The sequence below is a fragment of the Manis pentadactyla genome, chromosome 1 (genome assembly GCF_030020395.1).
Source record: "Manis pentadactyla isolate mManPen7 chromosome 1, mManPen7.hap1, whole genome shotgun sequence".
Classification (NCBI taxonomy): domain Eukaryota; kingdom Metazoa; phylum Chordata; class Mammalia; order Pholidota; family Manidae; genus Manis; species Manis pentadactyla.
The window spans coordinates 119,013,550-119,034,217 of record NC_080019.1 but is presented as its reverse complement, the minus strand read 5'-3'; positions in this window follow the sequence as shown (position 1 = coordinate 119,034,217).

Below are 20,668 nucleotides of genomic sequence, written 5' to 3'. Positions count from 1 at the left end.
ACATACAAATGGGTGATATTTTTAAGCACAGTCCCCTAACCCTATGATCCTTTTTTACTCCACTTTTCTCTTCATCACTTCTCATCTCATAGAGTGGTGATGCAGTGGCTAAGGGTTTTTTAGGATCCAGCTAAGGGCAAGTGGAATAGGGGATAGTTTAGTTTGGGTTTTAGGGGGATACATATATATGGTTTGTAGTTATGTTTATGCAGAGTTAAATGATTGTTATTTATCCTACTGTGGGAATGACTTCCAAGAATATTCTTCCTGCACACAGTAGCTTAGAATGTTGTTACACATAGCACATTTTATCTACTGAAAGAATAAGGGACGAAAGATAACATACCTTGAGTTCTCCAAGTAAATTGAACTTTAACTTCCAGTTCCTGAATTTAATGCATTTGTTTGATCCCTTATTACAAATAAATAACAATGGATAACATTGTAAGGAGACCTGAATATCTAGTGGTTTCCAGTATAATTCTCTCACAAGACACTATGGTACTCATTAATTTGACAATTGATTAATAGATTCAACATGCATATTCCTTGAGGGTTTCCTCTGTTTGCTGGGTGCTGTGGGCAGCAAGTGTATCAGTAAGATCCATTCCCTGCTCTCAAATAGCCCCCAGTAGAATTGAAAGTGATTTTTTTTTCCATTTTGCATGTTAAGCTTCATAGACAAAAGAAGGACTGTGGCATAACTGTGTCCCTGTTATTGGCGACCTACTCGCCCACTGGGCTTTTGGTTTGGGGTATCCGGTGCCTGATTAATATTGATGAGATAAGAATGCATTTACTAGAATTTATGAAACGTGTGTAGGTGGGAGAGAACAGAATATGGCATTCTTATTTCCTTTCCTGTGGTTTGAGCCCAAGAGACAGCTGTAGCTGAACCTCTCCCTCAGAAACACATTAGTGAATTTGTGCCTTATTGTTTGAGTACTGATCATCAGGAAGTCATAAGCCATCATTTGTGAAAGAAAACAAGGTCCGATCTGTACATCCCAAAGATTATGGGATGGATGATGATTTCTTACCCCACCAAGTGCTTTTGTAGTGTGTAACTTCCTGAGATATACTGTTTACCTATGGAGCACTGGTCCCCAAAGAGGGACTGAGACATTTATAAGTACTTTTTCGTTTTTTTGAAAAGTAGCTACATTAGAAGTTAAAATGCAATTCAGAGATCATTTACTTGGAAAAATGTCCCAAATAAACAGAATGACTAAAAAATAACAAGCCTGTATAGAGTGGTTTAAATTTTCCATACCACTTTCACAGACATTATTTCATCAGAGCCTCCCAACTGTCATGTAGATGACTGGGACAAGTGATGGCATTACCTCCATTTTATGCACAAGGAAGCTAAGACCCAGACTGTTTAAGAAGCACATTGGTCACATGATCACGGAAGCACAGGCAGTGCCCTGTACTGGACCCGGCTCTTCTTACTCCCAGACCGGAGTCCATCACTCAATAAAATGACATTAATTAAATGCCTATGGTATGTCTGGTATTGTGCTGGGCTTGGGAAAAATAAACATAAATAAGACAAATCCCTTTTCCTCTTTCAGTACACTTGTAAACCCAGAATCTCTTAGTGTTTGGTATTTTATATACACTATCTATTCAGGCAACCACAAAAACCCCTAAGAATTTGTCAACTTAGGCATTATTATCTCCATTTTATAGGGGAAGAGACAGTTGGTGAGTCTGCATTAACCGTTCAGCCAGACAGGGGTAGAGTCATGATCTGAACTCAGGGAAACCTGCCCCCAAAGGAAGGCATGAGCTCATGCTGAGCACCCACACTTGGGCCAGAAGTCAAGAATGTTAACTCTGCTTATTTTGAAATCTGGATTGTGCACACTGTTTAAGCATGTGGGAGTGGATGCACTGATAAAATGCTTCTGTGGGATGGAAGTGATTCTCAGGGCATTTTGCTGGGGAATCCACATGGGATGACCTTTGAATGGGTCTTGTTTACAGCAACGTGTCTGTGCCAAGTTTCTAAGGAATAAATTTGAAGAACAATCTTGAAGGAATGACACCAGTCTTCAGTCTGTGTTTTCAAACACAGCTACTCTCGGCTGCCTTTGGTTAGGTAACACACTATTCCGCTGCTCGACTTCTGGTTCATTTAAACCATCTGGATTCATATTCAGTATCTCTTATGTTATACTTCTGAACAAAATAAATAATTTTTTCCCATGGACCTGACATCAAATTATCATTCTGCATCATTATGATAATGATGGCAAGAAATGTATTTTCAAAGCAAAATTCATCTTTGCTTTTTCAGATCATGAAAACCTGACTATATATACATGAAAATAAGGACACATGTAGGAAAAAGGAAGAGACAGAGAGAGGAGATACAGTGATGATATTTACATAGAGATGCATGTATACTTGTATGTATATTTATATGTTTATATGTATATATACTCCTTATGTGTATATATTATATGTGTATACTTATACACATATATATTTCCAATAAGTATATATAAAATATATGTATATACATAATATCTATATTCAGAGAGATATTTATTAATCAATTTTCTCCTCTAATTTGCTGCTTTTCCTCCCAATATTCAAGGCAAAAAGTTCAAGTCAAAATTATTAAACAATTTAAAATCCTCTAATGCAAGAAATAAAGCAGTTTAGGCAGTCTATCTCATGGCCTGTAAAAATGTATATGGATACTATCACAAAGGGAAAAACAAAGGCAAAGAAGTTCATGAACTCTTAATAGCAATTATTTCTGGGTGGATGGGGTTGTGGAGTGAAGAACATATTTTCTTGCTAATACTTTTCTGTAGTTTACAAATTTTATACAGAGAACATGCATCATTTTTATACTCAGAAACAACACATACAAAACAACCATTAAAAATACTTTCCTGTAAAATCGGACTCTGGAAGGTGTAATAGAGGACGACACATAGCATTCCAGGATGAATGAATCTGAAAGAATGTGTCTTAATTCCCTGATGGATTTGGGTCTACCTGGAGAATTTCTCCTAAGGAATGGGAAAGCCTTATTATGTTCACTTTAATTTGAAATAAGCCCAAAGTGTAGTGTTAGAGACTGAATGGAATTCAAAGAGTTTACATGGGTTGGCTGGGTGAGAATGGAATTGCGTGACCCAGGGTCACCATGTCGGGCTGCAGTGTCTCACTGAGTTCTCTCCGTTGACAACTACTGGCTCAAGGTGGGGCACGGGCATGGCTCTTGTGAGACATCTGTGATGTGGAATGTGGTAGCGATGGAAATACCCAGCTCAGCCCTCCTGATGTGGAGTGCATAATTAACTCTCAGCCACGGCACTCACTGCTCCTTCCATCCGCATTGTTTTCTCACTGACACCACATTACCTCCAGGCTCTTCCCAGCCATGGACTGAACCTTGTGGGGTTACTAACCCAGTCCCATTCTGGCAACACAGGGGGCACCTTTGATGAGAGAATTGACTCAAAATGACTCATTGGCCTTCTCAAACCCTTCTTGACACTGCACATCATTATGAAACTCTCTGCTGAATCCTCCTTCTTTTCCCCTCTTTCTCTTGATTTTCACGGAGTATCACCTGAAGTAACCACCCACCCCCACTTCTTTTGCTCTCTTCTTCTTTATCCTTCAAAGACATGCTCCCCAGCAATCTTTTGCAATATAATCTCATCTTGGGGTCTGTCTCTCAGAAGACATAAAGGAATATAAGTGGTCCTGAGAGTGGTCCAAAAATACAGATCAAAGTTGATTCACTCTTTATTTATCAAGCAAATAGGATGGCATCTAGAACTATGTGGAATAATGGATAGTTTCTGGCTCAATGTGGGGGCTAAATTGCTATAAATTTTATTGATATTCAGATTACTAGGAAAACATCCACTGTAGAGGCAGACTCTTACAAGTTCTAATATTTGGACTTTTAGGAAGATACAGAGGCAATAGCGCCTACAAGAAAGTGGAACTGTATGGTTATTGCCAGGTTGCACTGACACTCTGCAGAGAGAAATTGAGAAACTCTTATCAAACAGTTTAAGTGTGGAAGCCAGATGGCTTCCTTGGTATCTTACAAAGAGATGAGGGCCTTCTTGCAAAAAGAAAGAAACATAAACAGAAAACTGAAAACTCGATAAAGTCAAAGAGCTCAAGAGACATTTGAATGCTCAGCCAAGGCTGGTTGGAAATACCTGTAACCCTGAAACGTGGTGCAGGGACCACTGAGGATGTCTTTGATTAGTTAGTTCTGTAGGCTCTGTCTTAGTCAGTTAGGAGCTACTTCAACAAAGTAGAACACAATAGATAGCTTATAAAAACCAGAAATTTATTTCTCATAGTTCTGGAGGTTGGAAGTCAGAGATCAGGGTCCCAACATGGTTATGGGGAGTCCTCTTCTAGGTTGAAATCTTCTCATTGTGTCTTCACATGGTAGAAGGGGCAAGAGAGCTCTGTGGGGTCTTTTTTATAAGAGTAGTAATCTTATTCATGAGTGCTCCAAACTTATGAACTAATCATGTCCCAAAGGCCATACCTCCTAATACCATCACACTGGGAATTAGGATTTCAACATATGAATTATGAATTAGGGCAGGAACACAATCATTCAGATTATAGTACTCCCCTAAATCTTCAGCACTTATAGAGATGGACCACACTTTCCTAGAAAGAGCTAGCATTCCCTTCATACTGGAAGATATTACAGGGGACTTATCTGAAAAAGCAACAGGTATTTACCTTAGAAGTGCCTTTACTTTCCCTCTTGGCTGCAAATCCCCTAAACAGAGCTCAGTCACAGCAGAACCCAGGTGACCATGGATAAGGAAAAAAAATTATATAGCAAAGGAGTCTCCAGAAGTAGCTAACATGTTCCAGCAAAAGTCAGGGAAATATTCCTGGGACTGGAATTTTAGGGTACTTGATTGAAAGGGGCTAGAATATAAGACTACATAAGAAAGAGTCCATTGACTTGGATGTACTTCCTCAAGCAGGATATTTAGCACCCTGGTTAGGACCAACGTGGGTGGGGCAGGCTTACTTGTAGAGTGGCCTTAGCTCACTTGTAGGGTGACTCTTAGAAGTCTGGAAAAACTAATGAACAATGCTGAGTGAAGAGGAATTGCATGAGTTTCCCTGGCAGATGTTAGGTAAGGAATGAAGAGGCTAAGGGAAGTGGGCATGCAAGAGTGGATATATAATGTGAAATCAGAAGATCTGCCAGGGGAATAGGTTAGATGGGCAAGGCCAAAAAAGACACGATTCTCCAAGGCTGTCAGAAATGTCCTGGGGAGAAGGACAGAAGCATCACTAAGAAGTCAGGGCTTGCTGTGCCCTGAAGCCAAAGGCTGGCAGTGGGAGGGATGGGCAAGGGCTGGGCCCCCAAATAACAGAAGCCAGGTGGTGGCACTCATCTGCCTTATTCCAGAAAGTCATAATTACCATGACTACCGAGGTCAGAGATGCAGCCAAAATCTTGACCACAGGGAGTTGTAGGAATGGTCAGTAGAACACGGCACACCTAGGGGCAGCCAACAAGGGTTCTGCTTAAATCTACAGGCAGAAAAAGGCAAGAGCGAGCAAACGGGAGGCTGAAAGAGGTCATCCAACACAAAATTACAATCCCCTGCTTGATTTGTTGACCTAAGTCAATGTTTAGATCTAGAATCTATTGACTGAAGAGGTAGCCAGATCCCTAAGAAAAAGAAACTTGTAATATTATGGCAAGTACGTACCATTGCAATTGTTCCAGACTTCCCTAAAGAGACTTACAGCCAGGGACAACTTTAGGGATGTGCATTGAACTCTATACTTTGAAGGACTCCTCACTTGGAGTTCTTAATAATTTTAAATAAGTGGTCCCATGTTTTCATTTATATTAGACTTTGAAAATATACAGCCCATATTGCCCTAGAGCTACTGACCTGAGTAACTATACATTGGTACAGAGGGTATGAGTTGACATTGATACCAGGAGACCTTTAACGTAATCATGGTGCCCTGTTGGAGTAGGGGCTTAATGGTTAGGTAATAAATAGAATCCTGATTAAAATCACAGTGGGTCCACTGTGTTTGGTGACCCACCCAGAGGCCATTTTTCCAAGCTAAGTATTTAATTGGAATTAATGTACTTGGTAGTTAGAGTGATGTGTACATTGAATTCTTGGCTTCTGGAGTAAGAGCTATCAGACTGAGAAAGGTCAAGTGGAAACCTCTGAAACTGCCCTCTGCTCACTTGACCAAGGGAGTAAATAAGTGGTAATATCACATTCCAGGAAGGATGATGATAGGTGCTATCATGAAATGGTTAAAGAATATAGAACAGGGGTAAGTGGAGTATACCTATCATAATTCTGTTTAATCTCTCAATATGGCCCCTGCAGAACTCAGACAGACCCTGGAGTCTGACTTGTAGTCTCTTAACAGCTCAGTCCGGTAATAGCCCTGATCTCAACTGCTGTACCTGAGGTGATATCTCTGCCAGAGCAGAACAATAAGGTGCCAGGTACATGGTACACATCCATTGATTTGGTAAATGTGTTCTTGTCCATTCTGATTATAAAATAGGATCCTAAACAGTCCACATTCACGTGGAGCATGCAACAATATTTATTTATAGTTTGGCCTCAGGGCTGTGTTAACTCTCCTGCCCTTTGTCATACTGTAGAGTGCAGATATCTGGGCTTCCTGGTTAGCCCACAGAATATTACACTGATGCATTGTATCAATAACATCATGCTGATCAAGCAGGACAAACAAGAGATGGCCTTGATGGAGATCTTAAGACACATGTGCTCCGGAGGATGGGATTTAAACCCTACAAAGATGTGGAGTCCTAACATTTCAGTGGAGTCTGTAAGAATCCAGTGGACAGGAGTTTGCCAGAACTGCTTTACAAAGTAAAAGAAAAATTGCTGCATATTTCATCCCCTACTACAAAGGAAGCAGTGAGCCTGATGGTTCTCTTCAGGATCTGGAAGAAACACATCCCATGTCTAGGAATAGTGCTCTGGCCCATAAGCTATATGGCAGGCAAGACTTCAGGCATCTAGTAGAAAACAGTGCAGCATGGACCTTATGGAAAATCCCAGTGGGAGAATCACAATGCAAACCCTGGTATTCTGGAGTAAGTCCACACCACACACAGTGGAGAAAGTAGTATGTCTTTTGATAAAGCAGTTCCTGATTACTAGGTCCTTGGTAGCAACAGAAAACTTGACCATGGGACGTTAAATGACAATGTATCTACAACAACATATCATTAGTTGGAATTTTTTAGTTCTTCCAAATCAGAAAGCCAGCCCAGCATCAGTCAAGCCCAAGCAGAACCAGAGCTTGGTCAGTTGCATGAGCAGGTAACTCAGGATCCCTGTCACCTACAGCAGTTGTACCAGCAGCCCCCTTCTACTTTGCACCTAAGAACAGCTGAAAGAGGTAGGAAAGACTGTCAATGTCCTCCAGCCACAGACAACTGGCTATGCCTATAGCTAAATGAACCAGATTTATGATTATAGAAAGAAAGAATATGCACCATGTGGCTCTGGGGTGGATCAGTAAGGGCATGTTAGAAAGAATATACTGTAGAATTTGAGTTTCTGTTAGCTTATTTAGCACAGGGTTCAAGGAATTGGGTCTTTGTTACGTACTAGATATTGTCAAGAAATAGGGTTATTTATGAATCAATATCTTGATAAACCTCATCTATAAGATGGCATGAATAAAGTGGAACTAAAGTTATAATTGGGTAAAGAAGCAGCAGTCATTCGCATTACTGGGTTGCAGATTGTGTGTGGTCATTTTTTGTGGTTTGGCTAATGTTCATCTTTTTTACTATGTTCATAAGTGATTACAGATGGGGCTTATTTTGTCTTGATCCATCACATTCATGGAGAGACCTTGCCTAATGTTGATGCTTTGTGAAACTGTATTTATTTTGTTCAATAGGAGGATACCAAGACCTAGCTTTGAATTTCAGGCCAGCTTCTAGCAATGTCAAAACTTGGCTTATGTTTCTGACAAGTTTCTCTCAGGAGCTGCTTTTCTCTTCCTCAAGATAAGACATGGTTCACAGACTTGTTAAGTGGGTGAAGGACAAAAATAGACAAAGAGCTGCATTCTAGAACATCTGAGGATAGTATTAAAAGACATAAAAGACACTAGGGAGGAGATATCTTCCCAGAGTGGAGTTATGAATAGTGAACATGGTCATCGACTTGTGAGGGAGGAAATCAATAAATAGATGGGAAAAAAATAGATGTTTGGGCAGTGAATAATGGCCTGGCTATCATGTCAGGGGTCTTGAAAGAAAAGAACAGAAGCCTGGTACACGGAGGTTTAGAGAAGAGGAATGGATGTGTGGCACAAAGTGTGAAGATTTTCGTATTACGTGTTAACTCCTAACAGAATTCAGGAAAGGAGATCAATCAAGGAAACAAATAAAATTATGTTAATATAACAAGAAAGAAAGCTGAAATTATGAATAATGGAAGGAAGAGGTGGTAGCAGTGGAGACCTACTTTAGATAAGGTAGTTGGGAAAGGCCTTTTTGAAGAAGTGATTTTTAACTGAGATCTGGGGAGAGAAGTGGGGGAAGAGCACGCCAGGAGGAGGGAATAGCATAGGTATATACGGCTAAGAGTTTGGGAAAACTTCAAGTATTCAAGACATTGAAAGCAGAGCAGGCCAGGAAAGAGATTTGCATTTTATTCCAAGAGTCGTGGAAAATTTTGAAAAGTTTCACACAGAGAAGCAACATGATCCAATTGATGCTTTTAAAAGATTATGCTGTCCTGCCTGTGGAGAATGGCCTGGAGGTGGGGCAAGAGAGGACCAGGAAGCTTACCTAGGAAGGTACTGCAGTCATCTAGATTAATGACTATCCACATCAAGACAGGCCCTCACTCTACCTTGTGAATACGTTACATTGTCTGCCCTTGAGTGGGAAGCAGCTATGTAGGTGGATGACAAAGCCTCTGTCTGATATTCCAGTGCCTGACATTCCGACCAACTTGGTTCCCAAAATGTATACAGCATGGAAAACATAGTTCAACAGGATCAGTACAGGTGTAATATTAAGAGCTTTCCCCTATGTCATATCCTCTCAAGTATCACCCCAATGTCTTATCTTTTGAACAACTCCTAGAGTCAATTTCAAATGAAATATATTCCACATGCACCTCTACTTCTATCCTGTATTGAAATAAAGAGAACCAAAGTGATGAAGGGAAATTAAAACTTCTTTGTGTGCATATTTCTGAATATATAGAACTTTTTACAAAGGGAATGAATGCAGTTAAAAAAAGGGAAAGAATAATTTACCACTCAGCCTCCTTGTGGAGACAGTGAAGTTGCCTGGGGTACTAGCAATACAGGGCAACACTCCCCCAGAAAATACAGAATCCTCAAGAACATTTCTTAATCCTGGGTTTGGTCCATTGGATTACTCTTTAAAATAAAAAAAAGTCAATCTGTGATGATAGTATGTCTACTCTGATAAAAGCATCACACTTTGATTCTTATTTACTCTCTAATAGTGTAGTCAACACATTGACTATTACTGTCTTCCAAGAGAAAAAAGAGAAGCATTCATTTGGTTAACCTCGGCTACAATTTGTCCTGGGCTAGATGCTGACAGGGTTATCCATGTATAGAAGAACTCTAAAGGAAGTTTTAAAGAGATAATTAAGATTCATACTAAAATGATTTCTCATTTATAGTTTGATTATTTTTCATTGAAAATCTGCACTTAACAGTTATGAATTCATAAAATATAAGAATGCAATGATATAATCAGGCTGGTGATATCTCAACTTGATAGTAAGAGAAGGGAAAAGAAAAAAAATTCATGATATGGAACTACTGTATTTTTTTCCCCTGAATCCTAAAATTGAAACTAGTTGTGCCCATTCAGTAAATCCATGCTTAAATTTCCAAATTTTGGGGAGGGGGCAGGTTATTGTATATTACTGAGATGCAGGGAATTTGTGAAACTTTTAAAATGTGTTCTTTTGATTTTAATATTGAAATGTTCAAAGACATTAAAATATTCCTAATTATAATACTAACAGAATACTTGGGGCTTAGTGTCTGGGTAATAAATTATGGCATTGTTGATTGGCGCTTTAACTTCAAGTTGAAAAACAAAAAACATAGGATAAAATATCTTCAGGGACAGTATGCAAATAGCTGATAATGTATTTAAACCACATTCTGCCTTTAAATTGGTTTGTAAATAAGGTACAAAATGAACCAAGCCAAGTTAAATGAACAGCTCAAGAAAATAAAATATATAAAATGTTTTGACATCACCTTCACTCTGGGATTTTGCTCTGTCATGCTTTGATGTCTTAATCATTGCTTTGTCTCATTTGGTTTCTGACTATGAGAGACACTGTGGTTTCAGTAACCCTGGTTTATCACATATCCAAGAATTTAGGCATATGAGTTGAAGGATAAGCCACAAAAAAACTCATTTCTAGAACTCTAATGGCAAATGACTAAGGAGGATGAGAAGTAATGAACTGAAGTTCTCACGATGGGCTCAACCCACTGCTCTGATTCATTACAAACTCTCTTCTCTCAGTCTGATGATGTACTGAATAAATCTCTCCCCAAGATTTTTCCGGGATTTTCAAGAGTTATCTATACTACCTATCCCTAACACACACACACAAACAAAAATACTCCTATCTCTTTCTTCTCTGCTTTAATTAGAAAGAGAAACTTGATTACCTCATTATTTTATTTTAAAAAGCCAGGTTACAGTATTAATTAACTCATTACCTAATGTGATCAGAGATCCTTGCATCTCAGGCAATTTAGAAATTTTTCCTTCTTTTTATAAAGGTTAACTAACCCTCCCAAGTCCACTGTGTTTTCTTCAAGCCGAATGAACTTTGAGTTATGTTTGCTAGCCTTTCATTAAATTTTTACCATGGAATAATAGAATATTAGAATACTGAGTTTTAAGAGATTGTGTGTGGTGTTAAAAAATATTTTATGCTCATCTTAAAAACTACATAAATACATTGAATTGGAAAATATTGTAATTCTTCCCTCTACTATTTTATGTTTTGGTATTTCCTTGTAGACTTTGTTTAAGGGCCTATAAATTTATGTCTGTGCAAGACTTTTAAACATATATGTGTATGTGTGTATATATATATACACACACACACAAATATGCATATATACACATTCATCATGACATACACTAAGTATTCTGCTTTTTCATTTAACCTTACATTAGAAGAAAAATTTTATATATTTACAATAGTCACAATGATAATTTTAAACTACTTCATTCTTTTGACTTGTAGTGCTCCCATGTACTTGGCCATTCTACTATAATAAAAATTTAACCTTTATGATTTTCACAATTGGGAAAAATGATAAGTTATAATATATAAGGTTGCAATGAATGCCTTCAAACAAATAACCTTTCTCCTATTGAGTTAACTTCTTAAAATGAACTTTTTAAAAAGTTAACGTTTGAAATAATTTTGATTTACAGAAAAGTTGCAAAGACAGTAGCAAAGTTCCCATATAGCCATACACCCTTCACTGAGCTTCCCTAAATGTATACCAATTTGCCCACTAATGCATTCTTGAAACTTCTGGTTGGTGGCCTTCCTCAGTTCTGGGAAATTGTCAGCAGTGGGTTTTAAAACACTGACAGTATTTCATTTTCCCTTTCTTCCATGTTGCATTTGGGTCATTTCCTGAAGTGTATGTTCTAATTTTTTAAATTCTCTCATCCGCTGTGTTAATCTGCTGCAAAGCCCATCCCCTGAGGTTTTCTTTTTGTTTTTATTTCTAGAAAGATTTATATAGTACTTTTTCAAAGTATTTGGCTGTTTTTTATAGTTTTTTATTTCAACATGTATTTTTCAGGCTTGTCTTTCATTTCTTTAAAAATGGTAGTATATTAGTTATCTATTGCATAACAGATTACCTGAAAATTTAGCAGCTTAAAATAACACACATTTATTAATTTCCAGTTTTCTATGAATCAGGAATCTAGTCACAACTTACCTGGTCCCCTGCTTTAGGGACTCTCACTAAGTTACCATCAAGGTATCAGTCAGGGCTGTATGTCTATCTCAAAGCTTAACTCATGTAAGTTGGATGCTGGTTTCAGTGCCTTGCAGTCTGTTGAGTTGAAGGCCTCAGCTTTTCAATGGTGGTTGACTGGACGTTACACTCGTTGCCTTGCCACATCTTTTTACATCACATTAGAGCCTTTTAAACATCACATCTGGCCTCACTAAAGCAATCAACTCAAGGGGGAACAATGTAGTGCTAGTAAGACAGAAGTCACAGTGGCACATTATTATGGATGAGACATTGCATCACTTCAGATGTTTTCTATTCATCAGAGCAAGTCACCACATCCAGCCCTCCCACTCAGGGGCAGTGAATACTAAAGTGAGAAACATTGAGGGCCATTTTAGAAAACTATCACAACTAAATAGATATTTTATGGACTCTACCTAGTAATCCCAGTATCAGAAGGCTCTTCAGTCCTAGTTCTGCTCTGTTGTTTTTACTGCTTCTCACTCATGGTGCCATGCTTCCTTGTATGTTTTGTTAATTTGGACTGAACTGTTCATTTTAATCAGTTTTATCTGTGAAAAAATATATTTTTTTGAAGTCTGGAATGAAGGTGAATTCTTCTAGCAACTGTTTGCATTTGCTTCTACCAGATGCCCATGGGAATTACCATTCATTATGCAATTAATTTTTTATCTTGATGTGTTTGAATCAATAAGGTAGTATGAATTTAGGCTGAAAATATGCATAAGAATTAGCCTAGGATTCCAAATTACGAGTCGTAATGTTTTCTTCCTCTACTCTGTGTTTATGTCTATGACCTTTGATTTCCCTTTATATTTCCTCTTGGGTGAGAGGGGATATATTTATTTTCATTTTAATATTTTGTACTGTGTATAGACTTGGGTACCCCAGTTTAATGGCAGGATAATATCTTTGTAGATTCTTTCTATTGGGTACATATTTTATCTCTTGCTCTTTATGTCCTTTGAATCCACAGACACCAAAGCTCAAGTTCACCCTGGTCAACAAACACCCTCACAGTGAAATTTGCCTTTGGTATTCTATCACACTCCTGTGTTCCTACCTTGACTTATTATTTTGTCTAGAAAGATTTCCTTTTAGTTTTTCACTAGCTATTGATGCATATATTAACAATTTGTTTTTCTGAGATTCTTAGTTGGTTACAATGAGATTTTATCTAGTTTCCTAACCCATCCTATTACCAAAAACTTGAGGGTCTCTTATGGTTCTTCATTTTGTTTAATGAATATCTGTTGATCAGATAATAGTTATCAAGCTCTATACTAGGCTTTGGAAGATTAGACACTGTTTTGTCTGCAGGGAAAGCAGGTAAACAGCTGTCCCAATCATGACATAATACAATGTAAGTTTTGTAGTTGAGGCAAACATCACCCTGGGCATAGAGGAAGGCACATAGCTGAGCCACAGCAGAACTTTGTGGTGCTTATATAGCTTTCACATTTGAAGGAGGATAACTCAGATACTCTAGCATTTCTCTAAATAGCAATAACAGATCTTTGATGAAAACATACTTCTGATGAAATGTTTACTAATAATAAGGAGTTTTTGTCAAATTTAAATGAAACAGTCTATTGACTTGGAATGAGCAGTGGCCTAACATCAGGAGCCCGAGTTACCTTCTTGGCTTTAATATTAGTAGACAAGGAAGGCATCTCTGTTTTCATTTCATTTGTAGGAAATTGAGCCCTAGGAGGTCATATGCCTTCCCTTTTCTACTCTGTATGTTGTCTCAGTGAGAAGAAATGACATGACAATACCAGAGGAGAATCAACCTGCTAGAAATAATACAACATCAGAGCCTGGTCACAGGTGGGAATTAGGTGGAAGGAGGAACAAGATATTCCAGGAAAGCCCTTCTGCTTACTTCTTGGGTGGCTTAGAAAAATAACTTATTCTCCTTGTCTTTCAGATAAATAGAACATGTAAAGTACACTTCTTACCTCTCTGTATCCCACCATTTCTATAGGATCAATTAAGAATTAATGTGAATGCTTTACAACAGTTTTACAATCTTTATATAAAGGAATTCTCAGTTTTGTTTCATAGATTTTGCCTAGAAGTTACATAATAAAATACAGTGTAATTAAATGGTTCATTTTCCAAACTCAGTCCCAATTTTCCAACCTCACAGGCAAGCTAAGCCTTGCTACCTCCTGGTTACAAGTTGGATACCTGGTAGCTGCAAGATCCTGTTCCACCACGCTTTTAGTCAAGACCTTGTCTACATCTCCCTAGAGGTTATCTTCAGCTAAATATCCAAGAAAAGAAATTCACAGAGGTCTAAGTTTCTCCTTTACCCATTCAAGTTTGTGTGGAAAATTTCTAGTCCCCATTCTACTTTTTAATTCTGACCAAGAAGGCTCTCAGTTTGGCTAAACAGATAAGGATTTAAGTAGGAGGTGATAGTAAGGAAGTGAGAGCGTATTTTTAAAATGCATCAGCTGGATGGGAGCTAAATGGTAAAGGGGATTTCATGAATACCTGCCCACCAAACACATTATATTTACTAGGTCTAATCCTTCCGCCCACTTTGCAAGGTGGTTTTATTTTTTCCTATTTCACAGATGAGGAAGATGAAATTCAGAGAAGTGCAAAAACTCTCCCCAGTTCACACCACAATGAAGCGGCATATCTAAAATTCAGACTCAGGACTCTGACCCCAAAGACCGTGTTCTTTGCACAATGTTTCCTTATGATAGTACAATAATTATGTCTTTTCTGCTAATTCTTGATTAAGGAAATGTTTTTTTTCAAATGCTCTATTAGTCTATTTATTCAGAAGCTGAACATTTAAGATAAATTATAACTAAGGACTCAACTGGAAAGTTAACTGTTGGGGCTGATCCCAGAAAGAGAAAGAGGTATTTTTGTTTGTTTGGTTTGGTTTTGGTTTCTTTTCAATTTTTTTTTTTTTTTTAATGAGACCATGAAAAGGAAAACATTTTCTTTTCCAGATGAGAGCTGAAGTCTGGGGTCATTGACTGATGAATATACACTTCGGTTAAAATAACAAAAAGTGGTTTAATATTTAAAGAAAAAAATATATATAGATGAAATGCCTAAATAAATCAGAAGATGTGGTGGAATCATGGGACTTCAGCCTGTGCTTCTTTTGTCCACAAAGGCACTAACAACTAGAGTAGAATAACCCCCAAAAGTGACTATTGCTTACATGGGGTGCCTAATGGCAGAAGAAAAGCAGAAATCAATTCAAACCACTGATCTCTCACCTCCTTTGGCAAACAAAATAAACTCTCAAAGAAAGAAACCCTTCCTTCTCCTGCTTCTCTCAAGAAAAATTAGAATTAGTAATGGTATGTTTCCTATGGAGGAAATTGGTCTTATGGCATCTCAAGGGGAAAAGAAGAGAAAGAAAATGAAAGGCCCACACTGATCATGCAGTCCAGCTTCTTGACTTTATAGGGAAGAAAAGCGAGGCCCAGAGAGGCCCAGTGACGGGCCTGGGCCAGTCTACACAGGAAGTTAGAAGCCTACTTGGGATTGGCACCACAGCCATTTGCTTTTAGCCCAAACTGGTTGCAACTGCTGCATTACTACTTAGGTAGAAGGGAAGAGAAATACACATTCAGCACTTTAGGAATCAGTCTGTGTGCCTGTCCACCTATGTCACTGGTTTTCAGCCTTCTTATATTTCTAGAAACAGAGTCTTAGGTAAAAGAGATTTTTTTTTTTGCATTAGATTTATTCTTCGGAGCTTATTTACTAGTGCAGCTGAAAACACATAAATAAATTCTTAACCCAGTAGAGTACCTATTGCAGGGCACTAGCTCTGTGCCATGAAAGAGGAGCATGTGCCTCTATTTTAACAGTGTTCATTATTAAATAGCAGACTCTAGGAGCTATATAATTGAATACAGGGCAATCCAGAATCCATGCACAGACCTTCTGGCACAAAAAGAGTGCGTGAAATCAGTGTCATGATGCAAGAGCCATTCCCTGCAACCCCAAGAAAAGGCTTAGAGGCAGTCAAAGAGAATGAATATTTTCTGGCATGGATGCATAACTGGCTGCACAAGGTGATTTCACTGTGTATTATACTTTAATTATAACTGTGCTGTAGCCATCTGCTCCACTTCATTCCCTAATTACAGATGCAAAAAGCATTTCACAACTCCCACCTATAAAAAAGATCTGAGGGATTTCACGGCAAGGCAGGCTTGCTCTGAGCTCCTCCCTCTTTTTTTGGCCTGTGAACTCTCCCTTCAACGGTACATTTGAGTAGACCAAGAAAATGTTTATGATGTACTGATCAACTCAGAAGGTCTGGGGTGTCTGAGCTTGTTTCATTCATTAACAATTCTCCTCTACTGTTATTACACACACTCTGGCCAGCTCTTCCTATGCTATGATTATATATGGCTTCCTACTTAGATATCTTTTTCTTTGTTTTCTAAATTTTAATTTTTTTTACTTTATTGAGATAAAACTAACATACATCATTATACTAGAATCAGGTGTACAACATAATGATTCAATATTTGTATACATTGCAAAATGATCACAACAATAAGTCTAGTTAACATCTGACATGCCTTTTTCTATATCCACTCTCCTTCCTCTCAAAAAAAACATGTAAACACTGGTCATTTAAAAAATGAAAAATTTAATTTATTCCCAATGCTATCATTTCAAGCATCTCTCAGTATCCCTCTGAGAAACCTACAAGGTTGTTATTGTCCTCCTTTTTCATTAGAGAGGAGAAATTGAGAGTTTAAAGGTTTTTCTTTAAGGTGACAGAATAAGGTTTGAAATCACGTATATGGATATCGATTCTCACTCTTTCAAACTCATTACTGTCGAGCATCATTTGAAGGTGGCATTTAAATTCCCAATTAGATAGCAGAAGTGTGCTGGAGCCAGTTCACACTACTCCACAAGAGTAAATTCTAGGCAACTCTTTCCAAACTCATGTTTGGTGACTTGAGTTCAGTGAATTTCATGTTGGAAGCTTGAAGTTGCTCATAGTAGGAATATGAAATTAATACACACTACAAATCAGAGCTCCCCCTGCTTCTCTGAGAGCCAGGTATTAATCATTTACTGGAATGCCCCTGAATATCGAAACAAGATCAACATAGTCCCAGCAACATGACACAACCTAGAGCACAATGCCCTCTTCATCTGTGAACTCGAATAATAAAAGCATGAACACTACACCTAATGAGGACAAGCTGAGCTACTCACACTAAACTTTCCGTCATTACTCTTTCAATATTTTTAAAGATGGATTAGTCACCTGCTAGAATGAGGATTCGAATTCCAGGTGGTGAATTCAGAATTTTTGATTGAGCCCTTTGGCTTTACAAATTGTCATGGTTTTAAAAGCAATCAGCACTTAGAAGTTAGGTGTCCAGGAAAGCTCAAGATGGCACACAACAGCCACAAAGCAGGAGGCTCCAGGAAACTGACTGGTTCTTGGCATCCAAGTTCACTCCAGTCAGACATGAAAGGTGTGTGAGGGAATGCTTTCTAGAAGCTATATTTGAATATTTCTGAAGAAAAGTAAGTGAGTACATGTGGCTTTTTAAAGGGTGCTAAAAGGGAAACAACTTAGAAATTCCCTATTTCCCTCTCACCAAAAATTACTGGGTTTTCAAAAAAGCTTTCATAAAAGCATACATTCTAGACATTCACAAGATTGCAGTTCAAATCCAAGAGTAAAGTCATTTAAAAAACTTCAGCAAACCTGAACTGAGGAAAGGATTAAAACATCAACTATGGTACCAAAAATAAGCACCGACTTTCTAGACATAAAATGAAGTGTAAGCTTTTTTACCAAACTTCCAGTGCAAATCTCAAATCACAGAGTAATAGAAGCACAACACTAAAATTCAGCACATGTTATACTGATTAGAGATTCAATTAGGTTCTCTATATAGCAAAGACAGCTGCATCGGATGGTATGTATGCTTCCTAATGGACATTTGAATTTATATATGTGCTGATCTCAAAAAATTTATTTGTGGTGACCTCAAAATTGCTTCGTCAAAGCTGATAGGAAGGTTAAGTACTAATATGCAATCGCCAGATTTTGCAGATGTGTTTTTGCAGCCCTTACTGGACCTACCTTTGGAAAGCCCCTAAAAGGCAAGTTTCTTTAGTTAGTACAGTCCTGACACTCAGGAGTTTTGGTAGTCCTATTTTGGTGTGGATAAAGTGAAGGGTCTTGTGGCCAGGATTCTCACCTGGCCCTGGTTGGCTAGCCCACTACACATTATAATAGCAATATGTCGCTGTTGAATCCCCATAAAGAACCCTGCCCAGTGCTCTGGGCAACATGGTGGTGTGGCTGCAAGGCTGCAGAAGAGCAGAGCAGAGGCTGGAGTGGTGGCCACACCAAGGACAGAGACCCAGAGGATGGCTGTGCAGGCCGAGAGGCCCAGAGGTAGAAACCAGCCTGCTACAGCGGACTTACTGAGCAGACGGGATTTTAGTGACTGACCTGCCACCATGGAAATAAAGTTGGGTATAACCCTTTCACCCCAAGAACATTCTACTGTCATTTCTTTGGTCACATTGAATCCATAGTGAACTTGCCCAGGGCTGAAACCAATTGGCAAGACATTTGGACATTAATTAAAGCAAAGGCTTTAGAGAATGTCTTTGGGAAATGGACTGTGTGATTTGCTCCCCCATCTCTGATACTTACCAGCTGTCAGACTTTGGAAAAATTACATCAACTTTATGTATTGTGGTGTCCTCATCTGCTAAATGGGCACAAGAACAGAATTGCACTCCTTAGAATGATTGTAATAATTAAGGAATTATACGTGTAAAGTACTTAAGAATAAGAACTGATACGCAGTATATGTCTAATAAATGTTTACTCCTAAACCAGTCAGTCTTCTCATTTTATAAGATGAAATACTGAAGCCTAGAGAGGTTAAATGCATTATTCAAAGTCACATAGCAAATTTGAGGTAGAATTGGGATTAGAACTCATGACCTCCTTTTCATTGTTCCACCCCCTTCTCCAATAGTGCTGAATAGGTGATTGTATTTATTCAATTAAACAAATGTTATCAAATACTTCTGGGAATTGAGATGCCCTAAGCGCTTCCTCTAATACAAAATTAATGACCAATTAAATATTCAAACAAGGTCTTATGAAGCCAAGTGAAATGTTTTTACCTCTTGTTACCCCTTCTCGGTTTGTGAAATGGGAAAATTCCTGTTTCAACAACAGTAACAGAAAAGATTCCAGAAAGCTTACGTGTGTGATGTAAAAGTGTTTTGGTCACTGTTGAGGGAAATAAATACATCCCACCAATGAAGAAGAAGGAAGAACAAATGAAGGACAAAACTGGCTAAAACATTTTAAAATTCAGTCTTTTGCCCAGACAAGGACAAAGCCTTGGCTTTGATTGACATGGAGGCTTGCTCTGTGTCCCTAGAGGCAGGAAACTCCTGAAAGAGCTATGAAATACGGCCGAGCACCACAGAATCTATTACTGGTTTGGCTTTGCTAAACACCTAAATCTGCAATCTGAAAAACATCTCATCAGGCGGAAACTGTCAGGCCTCACTGAGCGTGACTGTCACTACTGCTCTGCTGCTATCACCGGGTGTCCCATCTTTATTTACTTTAGTGTTCTTCCACTGAAAAAAGATTGATCCATGGTTTTCTTCAAGTTCTCCAATTTCAAAATGAGGCTGGTAGTAGAAAAGAACAGAGAGGACCTCTGAGAAATCAGGCTGTGGCTATAAGGCAAAGCCCTGGTAAACGGTGGGTATTGCTAGGTCCAGAGAGTTTAAAGAATCTGAAATCCAAGAGCATTGATCACCTTTCAGGGTCAGACAGATATAGGTATGAGCTTGAGTCAGTAAGTGGCTGGTGGCAGGAGAAAATGTCAAAAATTAAACATGTAGGCAAATTCTAAGAACAAAGTTTAGGAAAACAGAACCTGGACAAGATAATTATGCACACACAGACAGAAGTAAAGGTAGGGAGAGAGGGACTGAGATGAGGGGATGTAAATACAAGGTGGAAGCAAGCTAACAGGTGATCAGAGAGTTGGAGGTACTCAGAGGTGTGCTTGGACATTTTCCAAACCTGCTGAGCTCTTCAGTTTCTGCTTTGCTGTGATCTAGGTCGGGGTGCCCCAGACGGAGCCTTAGCAGTGGTTCCTTAGGCCTTGAGAAATCCCTTTCTCTCTTTTTCTTCTCCCTCCCTCCTCTCTTCTCATTCTATAGTCCAATCATATGTTAGATTTTTTACAATTGTGTCTCCTTTGTTTCTCAGATGTTTCTCTTTATTTTTCATCCTTTCTTTTTCTTTTGGTGCTTTCATCTGGTTATTTTCTACAGAACAGTCATTCAGTTCACTATCTTCTATTGCTGTTAATCTGATACCAATTCCACCTATTGAATTTATAAATTCAGTTTAGAATTATACGGTTCAACATTTTCCATTTGGCTTTTCATAGACTTTAAGCTTCTGGTGACATTATTTATATTATCCTCTATTTTCTTACATATTACCTAGTTATGTGTAAGGCCCTGCCTGATTACTACATTATGACTGTTTCAATTATCTACTTTT